Raw genomic sequence first — 24,870 nt, 5'->3', positions numbered from 1 at the left:
CACTTTCCTCACTAATCTAGGTGAAAGTAGTTCTATATTCAAGCATGTCCAAGAGTCAACTGCCAGTGTTCTCACCTGTCCATCTGATGGACATCTTGAGGCAATGTACATATTGCCTCATGTACACAGACAAGCCTCTCCACCTACCACCCAACACTACAACCTGTGAGAGATGCACTCATCTAGCCAAACTGGAGGTAAAGGTCTCTCCAACCAAGCCTGACCCTGACAGTCATGTGGAGAAGGTAAACATTCACACCACACCACACTCATCACATAGTCTCACTGAATCTACCCCACCATTAACTGGTAAAACTACTCGTGTACCAACACATTAGCTCAACGCTTTCTGGAATTCATAAACACCAATGCCATGAATCAACATATCCACACACCCACCAGGGGCAACAATATACTAGACCTACGCATTACCAACATGAGTGACTGGTGCTCCACACGTGAAGTCAACTCCTTGTTGGTCCGATCCAACCACGAGCTGAACACCATTGATATCCACATCCTGCCCCCACCCCCCATTAAGGGAACCACAGTATAATATGTCTACAAAGCCAACTACATGCTTCTTAACACAAATGTGGTGAACGTCATAACACCCATGCAGATGGACAATACTGTTACAACTGCTGAATCCTACACAAATGCACTCTATAAGCACACGAGTGCATGGCTTGTGCTATCCCAAAAAGAACCAGGACGCTATACTCTTAATTAAGGAAACCAATCTGGTGGTCCCCTGCCATAAACAAACTGTACTACAGGAGGAAGACACTGTTGCAAACAAGAGTACAATCCCATGCATGGAGGAGCTCCCTGACCAGCCTCAGTAAGAAGGTGAGATCCCTTATAAGATCCTCCAAAGCTAGCTATGAAAACTAAAACACCACTAATTTCACAACAACCACAAAGCATTATATAGCTATGTCACATATCTCGATGTCAACAGCCAGATCTGCTCTGAGTTACAGCACAAAGGCATGAACATTACAGAAACAACTGATATTGGCAACATCCTGACAGATAGGTTCAGTGCTACCTTTCCCCCCTTCCTCTCAAAGCTCACTCTAAAGCCAATATCACAGCATCCATGGGAATGGACAACACCCCAGGCTGCATTTTATACGAACTTTAGAACATACTTTCTCCCCACCTACGCACCATGTTCAATAATAGCCTCACATCAGGCATAGTGCCCCCTGAATGGCACACAGAAACAGTTATCCCACTACACATAGGTGGCACCACAATGGACCACGGGACCTATTTCCCTATAGGCCTGACTAGCCTGGTCTGCAAGGGTATGGTGCACATCATGGATCTCAGTCACAGAGACATTGGGTACCTCCAAACCTTTGACCCCTCCCAGTTTGACATTGTTAAGGGCAGACCATGCCTCCTAAACCTGGTGGACTTCTTAGAGACAGTTACCAAGGCATTAGATGAGGGTAAGAAGGTCTACACAGCCTACGTAGATCTCTCATAGTCTTTCAACACCATTCCTCCTTCTGGTATTATCAACATACCCATCCACCTGAACATTAACCCATATGTCATGTGATGGTTTGCAAAATGGCTCACGGACGGAACCCACACAGTGGGAGTTGCATACCCTAGGTCTGACTGTGTACCAGTTACAAGTGGCGTCCCCCAGGGCTCAGTCCTAGGACCCCTCATGTTTAGTATATACTTCTCTGACATACAGACAAGCACAGGAGGGCTTTGGCTGAAAAGGTTTACAGACGACTGCAAACTAGGGGACATAATTGTTTCCCCAGCTGTTACAGACACCCTCTGGAAGGGTCACACTGAGATGGATACCTGGTGTTAATATCATGGCGTCAAGCTGAATGCCTAAAAGTGCATAGTCATCCCCTTTGGATATAACTAATTGCCCGCGGACTACCACATAGGTGCTAGTCCTCTACATACACAACAGGTAATAAGGGATCCGGGAACCCCAGTAGATAGCAATCTCTCCCTTTGATACCCATAATGACAAGGTGGTTAGAATATCCTTCTACATGGCCCCCCTAATCTCTAATGGGTTCACATTCAGATCAAAGGAGGCCATTGTGACTCTACTCATGACATATTAGACCCATTAAAGGATACAACACCCCATTTGGGATATACCTTACAAGACAACTGCAACAGCTTGGAAGACCACACCAGTACCATGCCAAGAGCATTACTGACCTCAAACAGATGACCTATGCAGCCCAACCTAAGAAACTCCAGCTGTACTCCGTTGCATACCGCATACTCACAGGTGATCTCTGCTTGACATACAAGGCCCATGTCCAACCCTGTATTGCTGGATATGCTCCACCTAAACAGAGGCCCCTGAGAGACACATTCTCTAGGGATATACATCTAACCACAACGATGAGTAGGACGTGCTGGGCAGATTGATTCCTGACCCGGACACTCCCCATGCTTTGGTACATGATTCCAATGTACATCAGGCAGGGCTCCTCACTAGCACTCTTCAAGGGAAACCTTGATGTGTGGATGGGAGACAGACATATACCCTGGGGATCACTGTAGTGGCTCTGCTGGACAGATGCACAGGGAACTAATGGCTTTGCCATTCAGAGGCACAGGGAACCAACCTATGGAGGTGGCAAAAGCCAACACACTCTAGCTAGGCTTACAAATACCCTTGGTAAGACAGCCTAGTACCTACCTTTGCACATATTACATGTTTTATGTGCATGGATAGTTAACTAGCTCTTCCATTTTACTTTGCTATCATGCTGATAAACTGTCGGATGACTAAAAGACATATGTATCCTGTTATTGTGTATTGTAAATGTCAATAGACATAAGTAATGTTTGCCTAACATTACAGTAATGCTATCTAGCTTGTAATACATATCTGCCTACAATACTGTACATTACACAGTCACATTGCACAGTTATTGGCACAATATCCCACAATGCAAATCATAATTGCACAGTGGCCCAACCTTCCACATGTTATTCTCAGTAATACACCCATACATATGGCTGCAGTTACAATATATCAACATATAATATCCCCTGTTATAGCACATACTTGTTGGACCAACCCTGCCACTGACATCGGCTGGTGAGGAGTATTTCTGTTCAAAGCCCTTATATAGCATCCCTTGTGGTGTATGCGGTGTTTGCCTTGTGACCTACAGCAGTACACACAAATACTACAAGCGTTACTATGCTCAACAATACATCACTACAAGATAACTGTTTCCACTATATGGATTGCGTGCACTTTAAATACTACAGAATAGTACTACATACACAGACATACTGACTGTTCTACATACCTTATTAGTAACCCCAGGTGTCGTTAACTGTTGATTCAATCCTTTTCGGTTTGTGTTTCAATGTTCTTTGAAACTTTCCGCTGGTGTATACGGATGGTTTGAATGTGTGATAACAAATCGTTTTCTAGTTACATTTCAGTAACATGTGGTATCCTGTTCCCCAATTGTTGTTCCAAAGTAGTTAATTAGAGACACATCAGCTGTGCAGCTACTCCATTAGCCGATACCATGGCAACAGTGGTGTATAACTTAGTACTCCTTCTGGGTGTTGTCCGTTTGCCTTACTTTCGAGGAAGACAGCCTGGATGTGTTGTTTGTGATATATTTCAACAGCTATGTGGAGACACACAGAGATATATTAGCTTCATGACTCCTGTGGACTGTGTGTAATGGCTAGATGATTTTGTTCTACATGTGAGTACAGCTGTTATATTTCAGAACATTGCTACTTATGCAGGGTTTGTTTGTACCTGATACTTCTGCAGATGTTTAAGTCTGGCAAGGATGTTTGGCCAGCTCAAGGCTGTATGGCTATGCACGAACTGTTATGTGGTTTACAGTGTGCTCACCAGACATCCTTGATTTGGTGCACAAGTGTAGCATACTGTGCTGTTACTCAGTAATTGCAAACACATCCCGGTGTACACACAACCCTCTGAAACGGGATTAGTGCAAACAAACCTTGTAACATCAGCAGCTGTTCCATTGTATAACAGCAGCTATTTCACATAGGGCCATGTTAATGTGTCTCTGACAAGGTATGTTAAGGCTTCTGCAGATGTCGTACAGTGAGTGAATGATTTGTGATGTTATTAAAGTTTGTATTGTAATATGTTTGGGTGTGGGGGTGATGTTGGTGGGTGTGCATAGCAGATGCAGGTGTGTAGGAACTGCTTTTATACATAATCGATATGTGCGTGAGGTTTCCTTCCCTATTTGAACACCTATTCTTTTGTGGACTAATGCAATGGTAATTACAGGCTGATTCATTAAGGCACTGTTATGTGGTTCCTGTATAGCATGCAGGTGAAGTTAGTCCGTGAATCCCTTCGGTAATACATCTCAATGCAATAAAGCGTTGCTACATGAAAGCTGTGTATTTCTGTCATAGGTATTTGAAGTCATCGTAGTTGTGTTGGTGACTGACCCTCTTTGGCTAGGGTTGCCACCTTTTCATATGGCCATAGTGGGACATTTTCAGGGCACAGAATTTACAGGCTGACACAAACCCATGGTCAGTACAAGGGATAGAACTTTCCTTTATTGCCTACATATAAGCTTATTCTTGTAGCAGTTTAGTTGCTTATACTGTTTCTTGTAACATGTAGGTATTTTAGATACAGAAATAACTATTGTATGCAACTATTACAGTACATATGGGACATAATTATGTCCCACAATCCCAGGACACTTGCCACATTTAATATATTTGGTCAGGACACAACCACCCAAAGAGGGAGTGTCCCTCACAAAGTGGGACAGGTGGTAACAATATCATTGGCTCATGTCCATAGCACATATTTGTAATAGTGTATAGGCATATACTCTCCATATCCTTTGTTCATAAAGGTTGGTAGTGGCAGAATGTGTGATTGCTATGGTCCATGTTATACACATATATGAACACTACAACTGCTGTATACAGGATACCTATGGAATCCCGAAACCACAGAGTTCCGACGCACACAGTACCGGGACTAGACTCCCATACCCCACATTACTGACAGCGACAGTAACTCGCGAAAGCAACATGAACATGGAAAACACACACGCACACACAGACACACTGCTACCCAACACATCCAAACAAATTATCCTACACTACGTATGAGCAGTTGGCCAAGCCCCCCTACACCCCCCATGTAGGTGTCTGCACCCCCCACACCACCCCTACTTTAATATTCTAACTCTTTGGTCGTGCAAACAGACTCACAATGCTAACCCACACCCACACATTACAGTCCTCGAAGAACACACACCACACACAGAACACATACTTACACACACTACAGCCCTAAGAAACACACTTACACACAGTAACCTACCTGAACCGCAACACCAGAAGCACTAACTGTCCCTTAACATCGTGATTTTACACCTCGCGCATCTGGTGTTTCGGTACTGTGTTCTTTCGGACCTTAAGCCTCGGGATTACATGCGTCGGTATGTAAAGCAGCCGGTATGTGGTAGGTATCCCATTTATATGTACCTCCATGGTTATGTAGATGTTGTTAACCTATCTATATATTTACATATATATGTATATCCCCATATATCAACATATATCTCTCTCTCTCTCCCTCTCTTTCTATATATATATGATGTATATATATATATATATATATATATATATATATATATATATATATATATATATATATATAAAACATACACCTTTCATTGGGTACATGCCAGTTTGTCTTATTTCAACACATTCCTACCTTTTGTGTTTTTTCCTGTCAGTATACACGACTGCCATTGGTACATCTCAGGTAGCTTAGTGGTATGTTATTGTGATGAATGTGTACATGGTTGCGTGTTCTAATCCTGGCAGTGATATCTTACCTCTCAGAGCAGGCACTGGTAGTGCAAGGGTGATTAATGCACATTTCAGCGGTTGTGTGTTCCACATGTTTATTATTCTGTGGAGAACTACCTATATATGCAAGCTGTGTTTAAGGTATACTATATAACATGTAAACATCTGTGAAGATTCCTGTCAGGGATACTCTCCATTATCTGGAACTACATCCCTGATTACATTATACAAATCCCCTCACTAACACTCCAGGGAATCCCTGCAGAGTGGGTGGTGAACAGTGCCTACACTCCAGGGATTCCCGCAATTGGCTCTGCTCCACAGAGGGACAGTTAGTTAATCGATGGGATGGTGACAGCAGACACGTTTTGCCTATGCTTATGAGTGGCCTCAGCAGTTGGGCATGTACCTACCTATGTATCGATGAACCTGTACATACAGTATGGACACATGCTGATAACTTAATGTACTGTTCAGGTATTGACTTATCTTGTGCCAATGGTGGTTGTGTGTACAATAGTTGAGGGCTACCTATGTAGGATGCACGCTGTAGACCACCTATACATGACAATTTACAGGTGGTTGTGTGTGTGTGTGCCATCCATGTTTGCTGTGTGTGCAGGTGGAGAAGGGTGTTAGCCCATGAATGCCTACACTGTCAGTGTGTGTTCTATATGTTCCCTCTTTGTCAAGGCGTGGGCATACTGGGTACACCTCCGTCTGCCTACTGGAGCTAGCACAGGGTGTTCATGGTTTGCGTCCCTCTGTGCCTGTGGGTCCCTTGGCAATGGTGGTGGGCTGTGAGGGCCTCCACCATTCTGTCCCTGCTGCAGCTGTTTCCGCAGGATCATATTGTGTAGCATGGCACATACTATGAAGATGTGGGCACATGTTCCTGGAGAGTACTGCAAGGTTCCACCAGATATGTCAAGCAATGGAACCGTGATTTCAGCATCTCAAACATTCACTCTATGATGATTCTGGTTTTTGCGTGTGCCTCATTATGGCGTTCTTGCATGGCTGTGTGTGCATTTCTGATGGGAGCCATCCTCCATGGTTCCAGTGCATAGCCAGCATCCCCCACCAGGTGGCCATATGGGATGTCCCCCCTGTCAAATACCTGATAAAGCTGTGAGGCATGCCAGATGTGAGAGTCGTGATAGCTTCCAGGGGTGCCAGCACAAACATCTATGATAATGCCCTGGGCATTGCACACGACCTGGCAGTTGATGTAGGGGAATCCCTTGTGGTTTATGTAGAGCCTGCCCTGCTCACTGGGTGGTGACTTGATGTGTATGTGCATGCAGTCTATTACACCCAGTACCTCCGGGTAGTCTGCCACACGGTGGAAGAGACGCATATTGCTGGCCAACTCCTCCTACGTTCGGGGGAAGTATATGTGCTCATTGGCATGTGGTAACATGGCATCCAGGAACTGGTGGAGTACCCTGGATGCTGATGCCTGTGAGATCCCCATGATATCCCCAGTTGGCCTTTGGAAGGTACCTGTGGCTAGTATTCTCAAGCTTACACATACCTTCGTGTCCACTGGGATGGGTTCCCCTCTGTTACTTCTGGCTCTGAGTTGTGGCCGGCAGAGTTCAACAAGTTGCTGTATGGTGTCCCTGTCCACCCTGCAATGCTGTACTATTTCCAGATCATGTAGACCCTGGTAGGTTACCCTGGGTCTGAACACTCTTCTCCTCCTCTGGTGCCTGAGATCGTTGTCAGCATCATCCTCCACACCACTGTCAGTCTCCAACACATGCTGGAGAATAAAAGCTATGGCCGCACCTAACATGTACATATTAAAAGTTCCCCGTCTGTATACACCAATGGTGCAGATTGTCTGGGAATACACAAGTGTGTGTGTGGGGCTTTCACATCTTATACTATTGTGCAATGGATGATGCTGGTGTAATTGGGTGTGTTTGTGCTATTCCAGCTGCAGGGTATCTTAATTATTGGTTTTACAGCAGGTACTGCTATTGTGGGGCCTTTAGTGTTGACTTACGCTTGGCTGCCATGATTCATCTATTGCCCTTTACATCAATTTTCAACCCGATTCCCCTCCCATTGTCAGGCATGCATCCAGCTGCCGCCTTTCTTGTTTTGTACCTTCACAACCCAGGATTGTGTTGGGAAATGTGTTATGTAGCTGATCTACTGCAAGTTTGCTTTGTTCTGCTGTGACAGTTCTCTTTTCTTTGCTGTACGGCACCTCCCCTTTCCTGTTCTGCAGGTAGCTGCTAGCAGCCTTGTTAGCTGTTGTCTATGGCCCACTGTGAGTTTCTAGATGTCAGTTACTTATTTGTACTCCAATTACCATGCTGCAGCATTTCGTTATTGTCTTCTCGTATCCTTCCTGGTTCAGCTGTGGTGCTCGCCGCGCACAGCCGTTTACTGGGTTTCGTGAGCGTTTTCATCCATGTTCACATGAACTTTCGTTTACCTTGTGTGCTCTCAGCTAAGCAAATCTATGGCTGCTTCCACACCCCTATCATGCGGCTTTGCTTATCAACATGCAACATGGATTAGCAATGATCCAATGTTCTTAGAGCTGCAGTGGCGCACACCTCTCTTGATGTCATGTTTACCTCCAGACCACTCCTCGATGTTGTACCACTACACCGTGTGGTACATCCTTACGTCAGCGGGGCATTTGCAATTCAGTATTACTTGACTCATTTGCATGGCATTGACTGCTAATTCCTAGTTACCACATGGGACACTGTCACAGACCCTTAGCAACCCTTGCACCATGGTTGTGGTGTAGCATGCATGCCATTGACTATTATGGGGATATCATGAATTGTGTTACATTGCAGTTTTATGACATCTAAATATATTTTCCTTGTCATCCCGTTTGGGCACAGATGCACTGCGGTTTTACTTTGCTTTAATGTGGCCATGACATTAAATGTTATTTTTTATATGTTGTGCATGCTATTTTATGCCATTGGCTATATATTTAGCCATTGGCATATATTAACATTATAATTAGTAAGTTTGGTCCGCTTTCATGGCTCTGATTTTATGTTTGACAAAATGTAAACCGTTTTTTTTTTTTTTTCGTTTACATTTCTACATGCTTACGCTATGCCTGCACCACTTCATGAATCACTATATAGCTTCATTTGCATGCTACACTGCTGCACATGGGGTAATTAGCATACATGCACTGGGGGATGTGCAGCTCTGCCGTACGCTGGTAGTGCACGTGGAAATGGCTCGTACCTGAATCGCTCGGCGGCCATATTTGGCACTAGATTGCTAATGCTATTCTGGCGCCTGGCACAAGCTTCATGAATCCCGGAGATAGACTTTCTTCTTCAAGAAAACACCAGACTCATAGAAAAGATAGACGACATTGAGAATAGAACCAGGAGAAACAACATAAGAATCTATGGTATCCCAGAGCAGATGGAAGGTGACAATATGATTCATTTCCTGACTTCTTGGATTCCTAAAATCTGAAACCTACATGAAGCACTATCCTTCAGGATAGAAAGGGCAAATAGGTCTTTAACTACAACTTCTGTATCCACTAAAAACAGCCATCTGAGATCTATTATTGTAAGATTTATCTCCACTCAAGACAAAGATCTTGTTTTAAGAACTTCCTGGTCCCTTGCTCCATTAAAATTGGTGACCAAACTATTAGGTTTGACAGTGACTTTTCACCCTTTGTAATGTCCAAAAGAAACAAAATCATTAAAAAAGGAAGGATTAAAAGCACAACTCATATTCCCAGAAATAAAAAGACAATCCCTGCCAAAAGTAAAGAAAACTTTTGACTCTCTCTCAAAGAAGCAACCACATTTGTCCAAAAGATGGACCTTTTAAGTCACACTGAACCCATGGATTCTTCAATGAACTTAAAAAGACAAGCTTCAAAAAATGACTGGACTATTAAAGAAAAAAAGACACCCAGAGACAAATGATTATAGATAACTTCACATTTCATGCAAGTTTTTGTTTTCTTCCTTCTAAATAATGTAGAATCATACAGAGAAGGTAATGTAACTTTTTTTCTCTGTTATTATCATTCCCACAACAATGCTAACTTTATAAATAATATATATTACTCAAAAATCAGGTTAAATCAAAATCTTATCCAACTGCAAACTACTAGTTTATACTTTTATCTAATTATATACATGGCATAGCACTAGTGAAATGGTATAAAATCACTTACTCATTTCATATATTTATATATATTTATTTTATATTCTCTAGTTATTTGCCTTTTCTTTCTGTTTTAGTCCTAGTGTCATAGCATTTAATCACTGCAGGAGAGAGAAATGTGTACTGTGTTACTGTTATGTAATTAAAAAGAAAGTGGTGACATTTTATTATTATATATACATTTACTACTTAACTGAAGTTCTGCAATGTGCTCCGTTTAGCTAATATATCTTATAGCTGAGTATGGTTGGTAATTTGGAGCCTATATTTTAAATATTCATTATTTTACAAGTTATGCTTAAAAGTTTCACTTCACTAGAAAATTCCTGCCTACTTACCTTTTTGATGGAATTTTGACAACTTTTGACAAGCTCAAGCTTCTAAAGGCTTTAGTTAGCTCACAGACTCACGAGAAACAATCTGTGCTATCTTCCAGGAAGTAGGTATGACCTCTGAACTTGTTTCTCTTCACTGAACTATAACAGCCAATCAGATTCAAGAATGATCATTTAAACTGTGTTTTTATTCATTTAACAATTTTATTTTATCTAAACTGTCTTATAAACATATGTTATACTGTAAATAGTGATTTATTTAATCTAAATTACCTTTATATTTAAATAAGAATTACAAATATGTTTCTGACAGTGACAGTTTTAAATGCATCTTTTTTCCTGTCTGCTTTAATGACATTACAATCCTGTATTTACTCATAGCAGCAAACAATTATTAGGATTAATCAATTTATCTTAGTCTGTTTAGATAAAATGATTTTTAAGAAATTGTACAAAGCTTCATGTTCTTACTTCTTGCATATGTAGTATATTGAACGGAATTTTTCCTTTTGTGGGTTTTTAATGTACATGCAGTTTTCCTTCTGCTTGCTATTAACATGCAGTAGCTAGGAATACCCAGTAGATGTCAAGAAAGGATTAGTTTATGGCTTCTATGAAAGATATAGTAAGTCTGGATATATTTTATCCATGCAGAAGGTTATTAAAATATAAGGTTTTATTAGAGTTAATCTGATGAAGCAGTATAACTACTCTGAAAGCACTAACATATTGTGCACTGAATAAATTGCGCAATGAATAAATTATTTATTCGTTTTTATTATTTTTGATCGCCTCATTGTGTTCATTCACTCATTTAGAAGAAAACTCAATTATGGCAATAGAACAAAAGGGTAATAAAAGAAAACCATATGGAACAAAGGAACATTTGTTGTTAAATGAAATCATAGTGGAGAACTGTAAAAAGGGGAAGAATCTAAGTATGACATGGATTGGCCACAAAAAAGCATTTGACAGTATCTCACATTCATGGCTAAAAGCGTACTTAAAAATGTATAAGATACACACTACTCTGATAAACTACATCACAGCGACCAGGAATTAGTGGCAAACTACTTTGCAATTAAGTCATGATAAAGGACAAATTATTATTCCAGGGATAAAAATCCAAAGGGATATATTCCAGGGTGACTCTCTGTCATCACTACTCTTTTTCCTTGCCCTTAACCCATTAAGCTGTCTGCTTAACAGGTTAGGTCATAGCTATAATTTGGCTTACAGAAAGCAAAAAAGTGTAAAGACTTCTCATCTTCTCTTTGTTGATGATTTAAAACTGTATAGCTCATCAGATGAGGAACTGAAAGCATAACTTCAAGTTGTCAAAATGTTTTCAGATAATATCAGAATGTCATTTGGTCTTGATAAATGTAAAAAAGCATCCTTTAAAGCAGAAAAGCTGCAGAACCAATAAAACATCAGTTTGGGACAAAAATGTGATATAAAAGAACTTAAGCAAGAGGGAGTGTATAAATATTTGGGAACTGATGAAGGATCAAAAATAAAGCATGAACAAATGCAAATAAAACTCAGTAAGGAATATTTTAGAAGAGTTACATTAATCCTGAAAACAGCATTGACATCTAGGAACAAAGTTCAAGTGATAAACCAGTTTACTTTTGTTGCCCTAACTTACAGTTTTGGAGTGATTGACTGGCCCCAAAAGGTATTGGATAGATTAGACAGGAAAACAATAAGGATGCTTCATACTCATCCAATGATTTATAAAAAATCAGTACATACCAAGATTATATATTCAACATTCCAAAGGAGGTATGGGCCTCCTTGAAATTGATTACATGTCTAGATCTGCAGTTGTGCGGCTACATACATATCTGCTGACCTCACAAGGCCCAAATGTAGTGAAAGTTTTGAAACATGAGGATAATAACTCTAAGATGACTTCCTTTCTTAGTCTAGCAGAAGCATATCAACAACAAGCAGGAATGGAAATCAAACCAGAAGTAGATAAAAATCATCAGACAGCAACTGAATGCGCCAAAAAAAAAAAGAAAGAATATAAGGTGATGGACCAGATGAGAAGGCAAGAAATGTGGAAAATGCATAAATATAGTTGCAGGTATAGAAATCTCCTGGAAGAATATAATATTGATCAGGAATAAACACAGGAATGGTTAAGGAGAGTCAAATTCAAACCAAAGGATAAAAGGTTAATATTGTAGGCCCAAGATAGTGGACTATGTACACATTGGTTTACAAAGTCCATTGAACATGTGGGACAAATGGACAAATGTCGGATTTGTAAAACAGAACTGAAAACAGTTGCACACCTTATTGCTCGTTGTGACATACTAAGGGAAGAAGTACTGTACACAGAAAGGCATAATAATGTGGCAAGACTGTTGCACTGGGGATTGTGCAAGCATTATAATATTTAAGCAGCTGAAAAACACTGGAAACATGAGCCACAAAAACTTCATAGAAATGATGAAGTCTACATCACATGGGATCACCCATTACCAACAGTTCAAAAGATAGATGCAAGAAAACCAGATATAGTGGTCCATGAAAAGACAAAAGAAGCATTGATCCCTGAAATCACTGCACCCACTGACTACAGTGTCTTGTGTACAGAGAGACAGCATTTCATAAAATATCAGGATTTGCAGACAGAAATGAGAGCAATGTGGAAGAAAGATACCCAGACAGTTCCAATAGTAGTAGGAGCAACAGGTCTTATAAAAAATAATATATAATTGCATTTAGATATGTTGCCAATACATGTAACTCCATACAAATTGTAGAAGCAGAGATTACTAGGCACACTGTGGGTGTTGTGAAGAGCACTTCTGGCTGATATCAAAGATTGAAACAATACTAATTTCATGAACTTTAATCATACTTTGACTTAGGAATGGGGTCCATTCCTACCATGGTATTAGAAACCCAAAAGAACTGGAGAAATCATTAAAAAAAAAAAAAAAAAAAAAAAAAAAAAAAAAAAACTAGGTGTCAACCCATATATCATTAGATGAATTGCTAACTGGCTCACTGATAGAGCCCATATCATCAAAATAGGGGAATCCACCTCCAACAGCACCCCTGTAATGAGTGGTGTTCCAAAGGGATCAGTCCTGAGACCTCTACAGTTTGGAATCTATTTCTCCGAAGTACAAGCAAAAAAAAAAAAAAAAAAGATCTGTGGCTGCTGACAAAGTTTGCTGATGACTGCAAACTGGGAACAGTCATAAAATCTCCAAACAATGTCAACATCCTGCAAGAGGGTCTTACACAAACAAATGATTGGTGCAAAAGCCAGGGCCTGAAACTTAATGCAAAAAATGCATTATCATCCCTTTTGGTAAGAGTGATTTTCTTGCTAACTACCACATCAACAGCAACATCTAAGTATGCACTCAGTGGTGAGAGGCCTGGGAACATGTGGATAGCAACTTTACCTTTGATCATCATGCCTCCACAGTGGTAAGAAGGGCATTCTATATTGCTTATCTAAAAAGTAAGGGCATTGCCTCCAGAAAAAAAGAAGTTATAAACTCCCTGTACTCTTCCCTCATCAGGCCAATAATTGAGCACAACGTCCCTTTTGGTATGTACCTTTCCAAGCACTTGCAGCAACTGGAGAGACCACAAAGGTTCCTCACAAAGAAAATGCAAGTTCTTCAGCATTTGTCATATGTGGATCATCTGAAACCACTGTCATTTTATTCTGTTTTATACAGACTACTCAGAGGCAACTTCTGACCCTGCTTTATTGGAAATGCTGCATATCCGCAAGTCAAATAGTACATGTGTTACTCGCTCTAAAGACCTTAACTTGGTATGCAACATTAATAAAACCTGCTGGAGGGACTGGTTTGTCTCCTTGAGGTTACCATTTCTTTGGAACAGACTCCCACTTCATGTCAAACAGAGAACATCACTGGCCCTCTTCAAATGCAATTTGCATGATTGGATGGGTAACCATAAATTCACCACAGGGGCAATAGATGCTGATCATGGAAATAAGGGTAGAACTTGCCTAGGCTTGTAAAGGCCCTAGGGCTATTAGCCTAGTAACTTCCTATGATTCTATGATCCTATTATGCTTAAGCAATTGTGACTTGAACTCAGGTGATCTGAGCATGTTACTGCTCTTTCTTTGATTCATCTTCTTCAAAAAGTCATGGCATTCCATTGAAGATTTTATTAAAATCTTATCATGTCAATTCATTATTGTCAGTATTTTGTTTTGTTCTGACGTTGCCCTCTAATGCAGATATGAGCTTTTGTTTTGGGTGCCGTGCTATAACCGCACTTATCAATTCCATATATGATATAAACAAAACTGAACAAACAAATTATCTTAACAATGTTGGTAGGGCATGCTAAAGTTAAGGCAGCAATATGAAAGATTCTAAGAAGCTGTCATATAAGACGTCAGGCAATAAACTTAAAATAGTTGTACTATGGCAAAGCAAGTATTACTAACACATTGGGTAAAGGACTATTTTTCAATCAAATGATGAAAATCAGCAGTCTCCTTAACACCAAATGCGTGATAAGAGACCTTGGGACCCAGGTGGACAGTAATCTCTCCTTTGATAGTCACATCGCCACAGTAGTCAGGAAGTCCTTCTACATGGCACACCTCATCATAAAAGGGTTCCCATCCAGGAAAAAAGAGGTCATTGTTCCCCTCTACTCGACACTCATTAGACCCATTATAGAGTACAATGCCCCTTTTGGAATGTACCTCAGAAGACATCTGCAGCAGCTGGAAAGGCCACAGAAGTACCTCACAAAGAGGATTACTGGCCTCAAACAAATGCCCTACACTGACCGCTTCAAAAAACTCCAGCTTTACTTCATAACATATTGCCTACTCTGAGGTGATCTCTGCCTAACATATAAAGCTATATCAAACCCACAACTGTTGGACATACTACACCTATAGAAATCCCAATCCCTCCAAGCTACATGCTCTAGGGACCTAAACCTTGTCACCACAATAAACAGGACATGCTGGAGGGATAGATTCCTATCTCAGAGACTTTCTGTACTCTAGAACAAGCTACCCATCTATGTCAAGCAAAGTTCTTCATTAGCACTCTTCAAGAAAAATCTTGATAAGTGGATGGGAAATAGGAAATACACCATGGGGATCACTTCTGTGTCTCTGCTCGACAGTGGCAGAGGAAAATAACTTTCTTGGGTGGTGTAATCCATGGAACCTTGCTGGCTAGGCTTATGTAGGCACTTGGGCCGATAGCCTAGTATCTACCTATGAACCTATGAACCTGTGAAAACATATGCACAAACTAATTTCTTACTCATAATATTTTCTACATTCCATGTATAATTATTTCCCTTTCTGATATAGAATTATTTTCCTTTCTATTTGCCATTGTTTTCTATTTATTTTTTTCATCTTATTAGCTTACAAAATTATTATTTTTTTTCTTCTTTGTATTTATACTGTTATTTAACTTAATGTACTAAATAATAAGGAATGTGTAATGTTGTAATTTTTTGTTGTCATTATTTCTTAAACTGTTTGTATTTTTTGTGGACCTTTTCTCCCTGGGCCTCCACTAATAAAAAAGAGTTTGGCCCAGCTGGACTTTCCTGGTAAACAAATCACAATATAAATACTATACCATATAATTCCACCAAAATGAGCTGAAAGTGCGGAAGCTGTAATCAATGCAAGTATGTTATGGAAGGTTCTTATATATATACATGGCTTTGGGTACATAAAACCCAGTGGCATGTTTACATGTTCCACTAAGGGCATTGTTTATCTAGGGTTATGCACACTTTCACAGCATTCTATATAGGGAAAACTAAATGTAAATGCAGCAAAGTATATACCAACACATATACGACAGCAAAAAGTAAGATGAAAACAATGCCCTATATAGGCACATTAAATCCAACCCCATGCACCAGTTAAAGTTTCACATTATTGAGCAAGTTAACGTAGGTCAGCAGGGGGAACCAAGTGATGACTTCTTAGAATTTTTAGAATTTAACTTAGGACCAATGCCACCCAGCCACCAGGTTTAAATTAAAATGTTGCAATTTCCAGCATACTAATACTCAAAGCTGGATATTATTTTGGGTAATTATGCATTGATGCCATAGGGTACGCATTTGATATGTGTCACATAGGGCATGAAAAAGTTTTTAGCTAAGAGTATTATATAGGTTCATAGTTTAGTACTAGGCTAACTGCCCTTGTGGGGCATCTTAAGCCTAGCCAATTACCCCAAGTGAGAATCAAACACTCCACCTTGTGTTTGTAAGGTAAACACCTTAACCATTGTGCCAACCTCCCCCCATTAGATAACAAACTGAAAAAATGTTTTTAATTTTTCGCTGCAGTAATCTTTCAAGTACACTGTGTATTGTTGTAAATTATTTTTTTGCAATTACATGTTTTTACTAGCAGGTTTGATAACATTGTAGCTGTTTATGCTGGCACTCTGAGGAAATTTTACTAATTTGAATATTTTGTAATCAATTAATTTAGTATGATGTATTAAAAGGCTTCTTGACTTATGGGTAATTGTTCTGATGAAGTCTAGTTACCAGAGGATGAAAGCGCTTAACCTCTATTGTTTTATTAGTTTTTTAAGTAATAAATTTATGTTTTGAGCAGCACTTGACTCTGTAGTCTTTTCCCACCAGTGTGACTGTTCTTGTTTTAACCTATACTTAATTGTGAGTAAACTTGGAGACAAGCCTCAGAAAACACAATACATTCCTTTAAATCACAAGTGAGGAAATAGTGACAGTAGTATTTAAACATAAAGAAAAAGATAAAACTGCATTATTATAGCAAATTGAATGTATATTGTGAACAAATGAAGTGCCTGTGTTAGGCATTTTAATATAAACTGGAGAATTCTGAAGAAAATGGATACTTGTGTCACTGAGCATAAACACAGACTAAAAGTCAATGAATATCATGGCTTGACCAATTCAGTTCTAAGAGATGGTATTCTGATTAATCAGAAGTGATCAGCAAAGGGCAGATTACTGAAGAAAGCTGATTTAACACTGGAAAGGCCATTTATATGTGTAGAACAGGTGAATAGCGAACTATTAAGTGTAAACTAATAAGCATAACAGTGTTAGAAGTTTGCAAGATGTGTTTTTTACATAAAAAAATGTGCCTAGATTCACCAAAAAAAAAAATTAGAAAAACAAAATAGATGACAACATGTCAACCACATTGACCTCTAGTAATACAGTTAATCCACAAAGCTACAGTACGACATCAATGTGGGCAGTCTATTGGTAATAAAGATACATAAGCATTTTGTAAGACAGATATGTGAGAATGTGTTAGAGGATAAACTGGCATACTACACGGTCACACAAGTAATCAGCAAGACTATTTGATTTATTCTAAATCTAATACAGAACAAAGACAAAATTGTTCTGAATGCAAAGTACTCAGTTTAGTGAAAAATAGTCAGATTGCTTATTTTTTTTGGCAAGTAATGTACTGTAGCAACCAAATTAAATAATACTGTGCCTGTCTGATTTGCTCTTCCTTGCAAGTACGGATGTACATCACTGGATATGATTGATAATCTGAAAAGATAAGCTGAACTGCATGAAGGTTTAAGACATCTCAAAGCTGAGAAATGTATAAAGATTTCATCTGAGGCAGTTTCTGTGATTCAAGAGTACATGCTACTCATTAGGCAGCAAGAAAACAAGAATTCAAATGTCTGCAGTCAGTGGGAGTCATAGTCAAGCATACAAATCCCTAGACCTCTTCTCAATCAACATACAAAGCCTCACCAATAAACCACAGACCTACACTCCTGGATAACCCAATCTCATATCCTAACCTTATCTGAAACCTGGTTAAAACCACATATAGCTAATAATGAAATTTTACCCCCAGGCTATCACATATTCAGATTAGATGGAGAGACAAGAAAAGGTGGTGGGGTAGCAATCCTCTACTCTAATCTGCTTAATCTCTTGCCCCTACAAACTCCCCTACCTAACTTTCACCCTGCTGAATGTATTATACTAAATTGTCACCTGAACTCCCACACAAAATTCACCACTGCCTCAATTTACATCCCACCAGGCAATAACATTCCTGTCCTCGAAAGTATACTTGCATGGTTTACTGACAACATTTCCTATGAAACTTGGAGATGTTAACATAGACTGGTCTAAACTCATGACTGACTCCCCTAATATGTCTATCAATCTTCATGGTTTCAAACAACTCATCACATCCCTGACTCATATTAATAAAACTACTGGTACCAGCTCTATTCTTGACTGGATGCTTACTAGTGACACTAATCTCTACCATAACCCCTGCACCCTGCCCAGTTCCCTTAATGATCACCTCCCCATTCACATCCAAAGACACTCTACTACAACACCTAAATCCCACATATACAGAGACTGCTGTAAACTATCATCAGTTAACACTGATTCATTTAACTCTAAACTAGCATCCATCAACTGGTCCTTCCTTCACTACCATCCCCTTTAGTGAAGTTGTAGAAAAAATCAACCAGATTTTCCTCAACATCCTAGACTAACTTACTCCAAAGAAAAATTAGGATAAAAGCCTCATATACACCTTGGCTATCAAAAGAAACACGCTCTCTCATGCACAAAAGGGATAGTATCTGGAAAGCCAGGCAGAAAACCAAATCCCCTACCCTACTACAAAGCTATAAGGAGATGACCTGGCAGAAAACCAAATCTCCTACCCTACTACAAAGCTATAAGGAAATCAGAAACCTAACAAAAAACCCATTATTTGGGATAAGAAACATTTTACACTACCGCACAATCCAAGCACCTGTCCAACCCCCAAAAAATTCTGGTCCGCCATTAACAATATTCTACACCCCGGAAACCCCTCTACCCCAAATCTCTTTCCCATTAACGCACCACTAGAGACTGCCACTCTGTTTAATAACTACTTCATAGACGCCATCTATAAATTAACTCTCTCAGACCATAACTCTAGTCCCCCCAACTCTTTCCCCTTTTCTTCCTATATTAACAAAACCTCTTTCTGCCTTAAACCCATTCCCACTTCTTATATCAAATATCTTCTTCAGAAACTTAAACCTTGCTCCCCCTCTGGTGATAAACTACCACCCAACTTTCTTAAGCTTGCTGCTGATTTCATAGCCTGTCCCATCTCTATACTAATAAATAGATAAATTCAAGAAAGTACAGTTCCTATAATCTGGAAAGCCTTCTATACTATTCCACTGCACAAAGGAGGTAACTCCACAGACCCCTCTAAATTTTGACCTATAGTCATCTTATCACCTTTATATAAAATTCCAAAAAAATGTATCCACTCTCAACTCCTTAAATACCTTATACAGGAAAACCTCCTAACCTCTACTCAACATGGTTTCCAGCCTAACCACTGCACTGCTACAGCCCTTTTATTATTTACTCATACAGTTTCTGAGTCCAGAGATAATAACCAACTTGTGTCCTGTCTCTTCCTAGACCTGTCAAAAGCATTGAATACAGTATTTCACTCTCAACTACTAACAACACTAACTGAACTCAACAGGTCTCCTGCCACCATGCAGTGGTTCTCCAGCTACCTTTTTAATAGACTACAATCTATCCATTGGCTCACTTCTTGCTCCCCCTTTTTATCTGTAAAGACAGGGGTCCCCCAGGGTTCTATCCTTTGCCCCCTTCTATTCAACATCTTTACCAGTAATCTCCTCTCCACCTGCAACCACTCTACTCTTATCCAATATGCAGATGACTTCACTCTCATCACCTCCTCTAATAACATATCTCATCTCCTTTCCCTAACTCAAATCACATTTAACTCCATTTAAAATGGCTCAATGAAAACCAGCTAATCCTAAACCCCAAGAAAACTAAACTCTTACTCTTCATTCCTAAATCACTCTCTGACCATAAATGTTCCTTTACCATTTCCTCACTTGATAACACCATCATCAAAGCTGACCCTCACACAAAACTCCTTGGCACCATAATAGATGACCAGCTTAAATCTGACCATCATATTCACCAGTGTATCAAAAAGACACACCAAAATTAGGACTACTGTAACGAAACAAAAAATACCTTACTCTTGAAGCTAAACTATCCCTACCTAGAGAATTCCTACTACCTGTCCTCCTTTATGCTGCCCCCATCATCACATGCCTGTGATCCACATTAATCTCACAACTTGAACAAACCTATAATAAACTCGCCAGATTTGCAGCAGACCAGCCTTACAGATCCCACCATTGCATTGTGCTAAAACAACTGCAATGGTCAGAACACACCCACCCACCATCTTATAATAGAACAACTTCAAATCACCCACTCCATCTTTTACAAGGCTACTGCAGTGCTTGCCCCTCCCTCTCTACTCTGGTCTCCTTCTACACCCCCACCCGATCACTAAGAAGCTCTGACCAACAACCCCTTGACATACACAAACCAAACAGAAATATAGGTAAATTTTCTATAACTACAGTGTGTCTTTAGCTTGGAACAAACTTCCTTACTCCATTAGAAACACCTCTAATACTTCCCAATTCAAAAAGCAACTAAAACTCTTCCTCTTAAACTCAATGGCCTGCCCATGCCAGGAACCTACCTAACTACTCCCATCATTTCCAACTTCTCCTCATTGTTCCATTTCATTTCTCTACCTCTATTAGCAACTTTACAGCTTCTCTTTCTCTATTCAATCTCCCTTCACATAGTAGCTTTTTCTGCACTGGTTATATTACATCACAGTACCTACTGCATTTTCTCTTCTAAACAGCATAATCTGTGCAGGTATGCATCTGAATTATTTGTATTGTATCCTATTTTTTGTCATTAATGAGATATTTATGCTGTCGTTCACAATCAGTTTTGTCACTTTCTCTCAACTGTTATTTATTTATTTTTTTTTGGACCTGTATTCTTTTTTTTTTTGGTGCTCATTTCCTGTATTATTATGTATATTTCCTTGTTGTACTATTGCACACTAATTAATTTGTATATATCTCCTCTATCTTATTGTGAATTTTGTATGTAAATACATTGAAGCTTTTCTCCTCGGGTGTCCACTGAAAATGGGATTCTGGCTCAGTTGGACCAAGCCGGTTAACAAATGTTAAATGAATAAATAAATATATATATATATATATATATATATATATATATATATATACAAACCCATCACAGTGGGCTTATTATATGGTGCAGCAGTCAAGAAGCAGGGCAAATCTGTTTTTTTCAATAGACCTTTAGGTTACTATATATTCTTAATTCAGTCATTTCCTGATCATGTCAACTCCTGAAATGTTCCAAATGATGGTAGCAATAATAGTTAAAGGGCAAGTGGAGTAGTTAGAATATTCAGTATTCAATGATATTCTAGTCTAGAGTATTACATGACAGATGACTAATAAAGCTGATGAGCAGGCGTAGGTTTGAGGGTTTGAATGTCTACACAGACAAATTCCATATATGTCACCTCTTTGAAATACCTCAGGCATGTTCTGACAGAAACTGGTCTCTTACCAAAAACTGAAAATGTTAGAGCAGTTGTGAATATGCAGAAACCTAGAGACAATAACTGGATTCATTGAAATTGCATGACGATTTGATTTAAGAAAAATATATTAAAATAGAATCTGACCACAAACCACAAATGTCTTTGTAGAAAGCTCCAGCAAACATCAAGTATTGGTGATCTAACTACAAAAGTATAAACTGCATGTACAGTACAAACTCAGTATTCTAGCTCATAATGTGGGTACCCTATGTAATGCATATTTAAATTAATGCAAAAATGAAAGCTCTGTGAAAGATTTGGAAGAGCTGTGGATTGTGTCACAGATCCTGTTGATATCAGAAATGCATCAGGAGCAGAAAACATATACTAAAGATGACTTAGAGTTATAGTTCTTTTGGGGTCTGCTATGAAATGCCAAATTCCTGAGTACTGATGTGCCAAAAGGATGAAAAAAAATTCCAAAATTCCAAAGTGTGAAAAACTCATGCTTACTTTCTTTTTGCAGGGGCAAGCCCCCTCCATCATTTATGTGGGTGGAGGGCTTTCCGCTATACCCCTACATATCATTATATCAATTCCAGGGTTGTACCAACTCAAAGAAGGGAGAAACCTCCCAAAACAAGTGTATCACTGCAGACGCACACTTAGAAATCACGCTGGCAAAGATTTCCTATGGTAACAGCATTATGCCATTTCATAGAAACATAGATTAGTACTAAGCTAACTGCCCTTGCGAGCCATTTTAAGCCTAGCCAATTATCCCTTTTGAGGCTCAAACCCTGCACCTTGTGTTTATAAGACAAACACCTTAACCATTAGGCCACCCTCCCAACCTTTGTATGTAAATCATTATATAAATTCCAGGGTTGTACCAACTCAAAGAAGGGAGAAACCTCCCAAAACAAGTGTATCACTGCAGACGCACAGAGAGGTCTTCCATTTCTCTTTTTTTCTTGCTACTGACACTCAAGAAATTTCACCTCAAGCATGTGCAGGGAAGCTATTGTTTTGAGATGCTAATATTAATCAGTAAGGAATTATAATGTTAAAGTCGAAATTTTCAGGGCCTGGGACACTCTTACAATAGACCACAGTTAGTTAAGCGTTTCAAGATTTTGAAAGCAATGGAAATGCACCAATATGACATAATAGATCCATGATACTCACAGCTACAAAGACAGAAAGGATGGTCTGACAGTAAAGAATATTCTACAGAAGATTAAATATTCTGAACAGGTAAGTTATTATTGGTTATTTCTTGAACCCAGAAACATTCCGATACAATCCGTAAGACTATCAAAAGTAGTTCTCATGAGCAGGAGGCTAACCCAATGTTAGCTGTACCTGAAGTAACTCAGATGCATTATGTTGGGCTACCAGTCTGGAGCTGTGCATATCCTTTATGAATTTGGATACACCATCTCCTTTAGAGCTTCGGTCAATGTTCTGGGGCCAAAAGGTGTAGAATGAGTTATAGCCTGGTAGTTTAGGGGTGCTTTCTGCTGCGTTAAACTAGGTCTCCATTAAAGCACAAATGTCGATGTTCTCCATTTTGAGGAGTACTTCGAGCTAGTGCATCTTGAGATTTAGGCTTCTAGCATTGAGCAGCATGACCCTCAGACTGCATTTATTTAGAGCTGTTACAGTGGTAGTTTGATCTTTGGAATATTGCCTAAAAAAGGCACTATAGGAATGGCAAGAGCCTTAGCCAGTATCCAGAAACCCAGGGGTGACAGATGCAGGCCATCTCTGGCAAAGCATCAGAGTCTGTCAATCATGTCATCCAAAGCAGACAGATACTGGATCCCCTTAGAATGACAGCAGAGACTTCAACAATTGTTGAAGTCAGTCATTTTCTGCTTATACTGTGATATCATTCTGGGTGACGGTAGGATGCTGCTCAGGGCTAGGGTCATACCTGCCTGGGCAAGACCTCAAATAGAAGCAGTTCTCTTTACTGGATACAACTACAAAACGTTACATGCTTTCATCCCCCATACAATTACACGGGACTTCTTCAGAATCTTCATTCTGAATAAGTCCCATATAATTTTATGTGGGACGAAAGCACTTAATGTTTCTTGTGGTTGTATCCAATAAAGAGAACTGCTTCTATTTGAGGCCCTGTCTTCGGCTGCATTTCTTGTTCTTTTGGAGTCTTATTGTGTGTTCCTAGTTCTCTATACCTGCCTGGGCCACATAATCGGAGAGGTCTTCCATGTCTCTTTTTATGTAGTCCCAGGAGGTGCATCTCGGGTCATTCACACCCACATGGACAGTGACAGAGTCATACTTGTACATGTTGTGCAGTGACCTGAGTGAGTGTGTTATGTGTCGGATTCTGGCACCTGATAGACTACTGACTGTTAACTTCTCCTTATTCAACCTAATGAGTGGGACATCAGTGTGCCTCACTATCAAGTCACCTCTGATTAGCATATTGGGCAAGCTGTTTTGCCTTAGGGGCTTAGGTTGAGGGGCACACTGTGTAGGTGAGCTATGTGTCTTGTGGTTTGTGCTGTGTTGTGGTGGTCGAGTGCGTTTCTGCCTTGGATGTCTCTGTCATTTGGGTAGATTTTTTTATTGAGCGCCTCCACAAAGGTGGGTGTATGGTTTGTGTTTTTATGTGAGAGCTGTGATGAGGGTGTTCTGGAGGGCTAGGTGTTGCATGTGGTTTGGTGCAGGTGTTGACCTTCTCCCCTTGACCAACTATTCCGGTCTTGGCTTGAGAGTGCATGGCTTCCAATTTGGATATATAATTGCATCTCTCACATGTCTGAGTGTTGGGAGGTAAGAGAAGAGGGTTGTCTGTGTACATGAGGCTGTTGCTACACTGCCTCAGAATGCCCAAGTTCACCAGGTTAATAGGAGAAAGCACATGGAACTGACCTTTAGACATGCCAGGAGGGATGGTCATTATAAATAAGTACTGGAGCTGTTTCCTAATATATT

This window comes from Protopterus annectens, chromosome 1.part1 (assembly GCF_019279795.1).
Source record: "Protopterus annectens isolate FY-2018-M chromosome 1.part1, PAN1.0, whole genome shotgun sequence".
Taxonomy (NCBI): Eukaryota; Metazoa; Chordata; order Ceratodontiformes; family Protopteridae; genus Protopterus; species Protopterus annectens.
Note: the sequence above shows the minus strand (reverse complement) of the source record.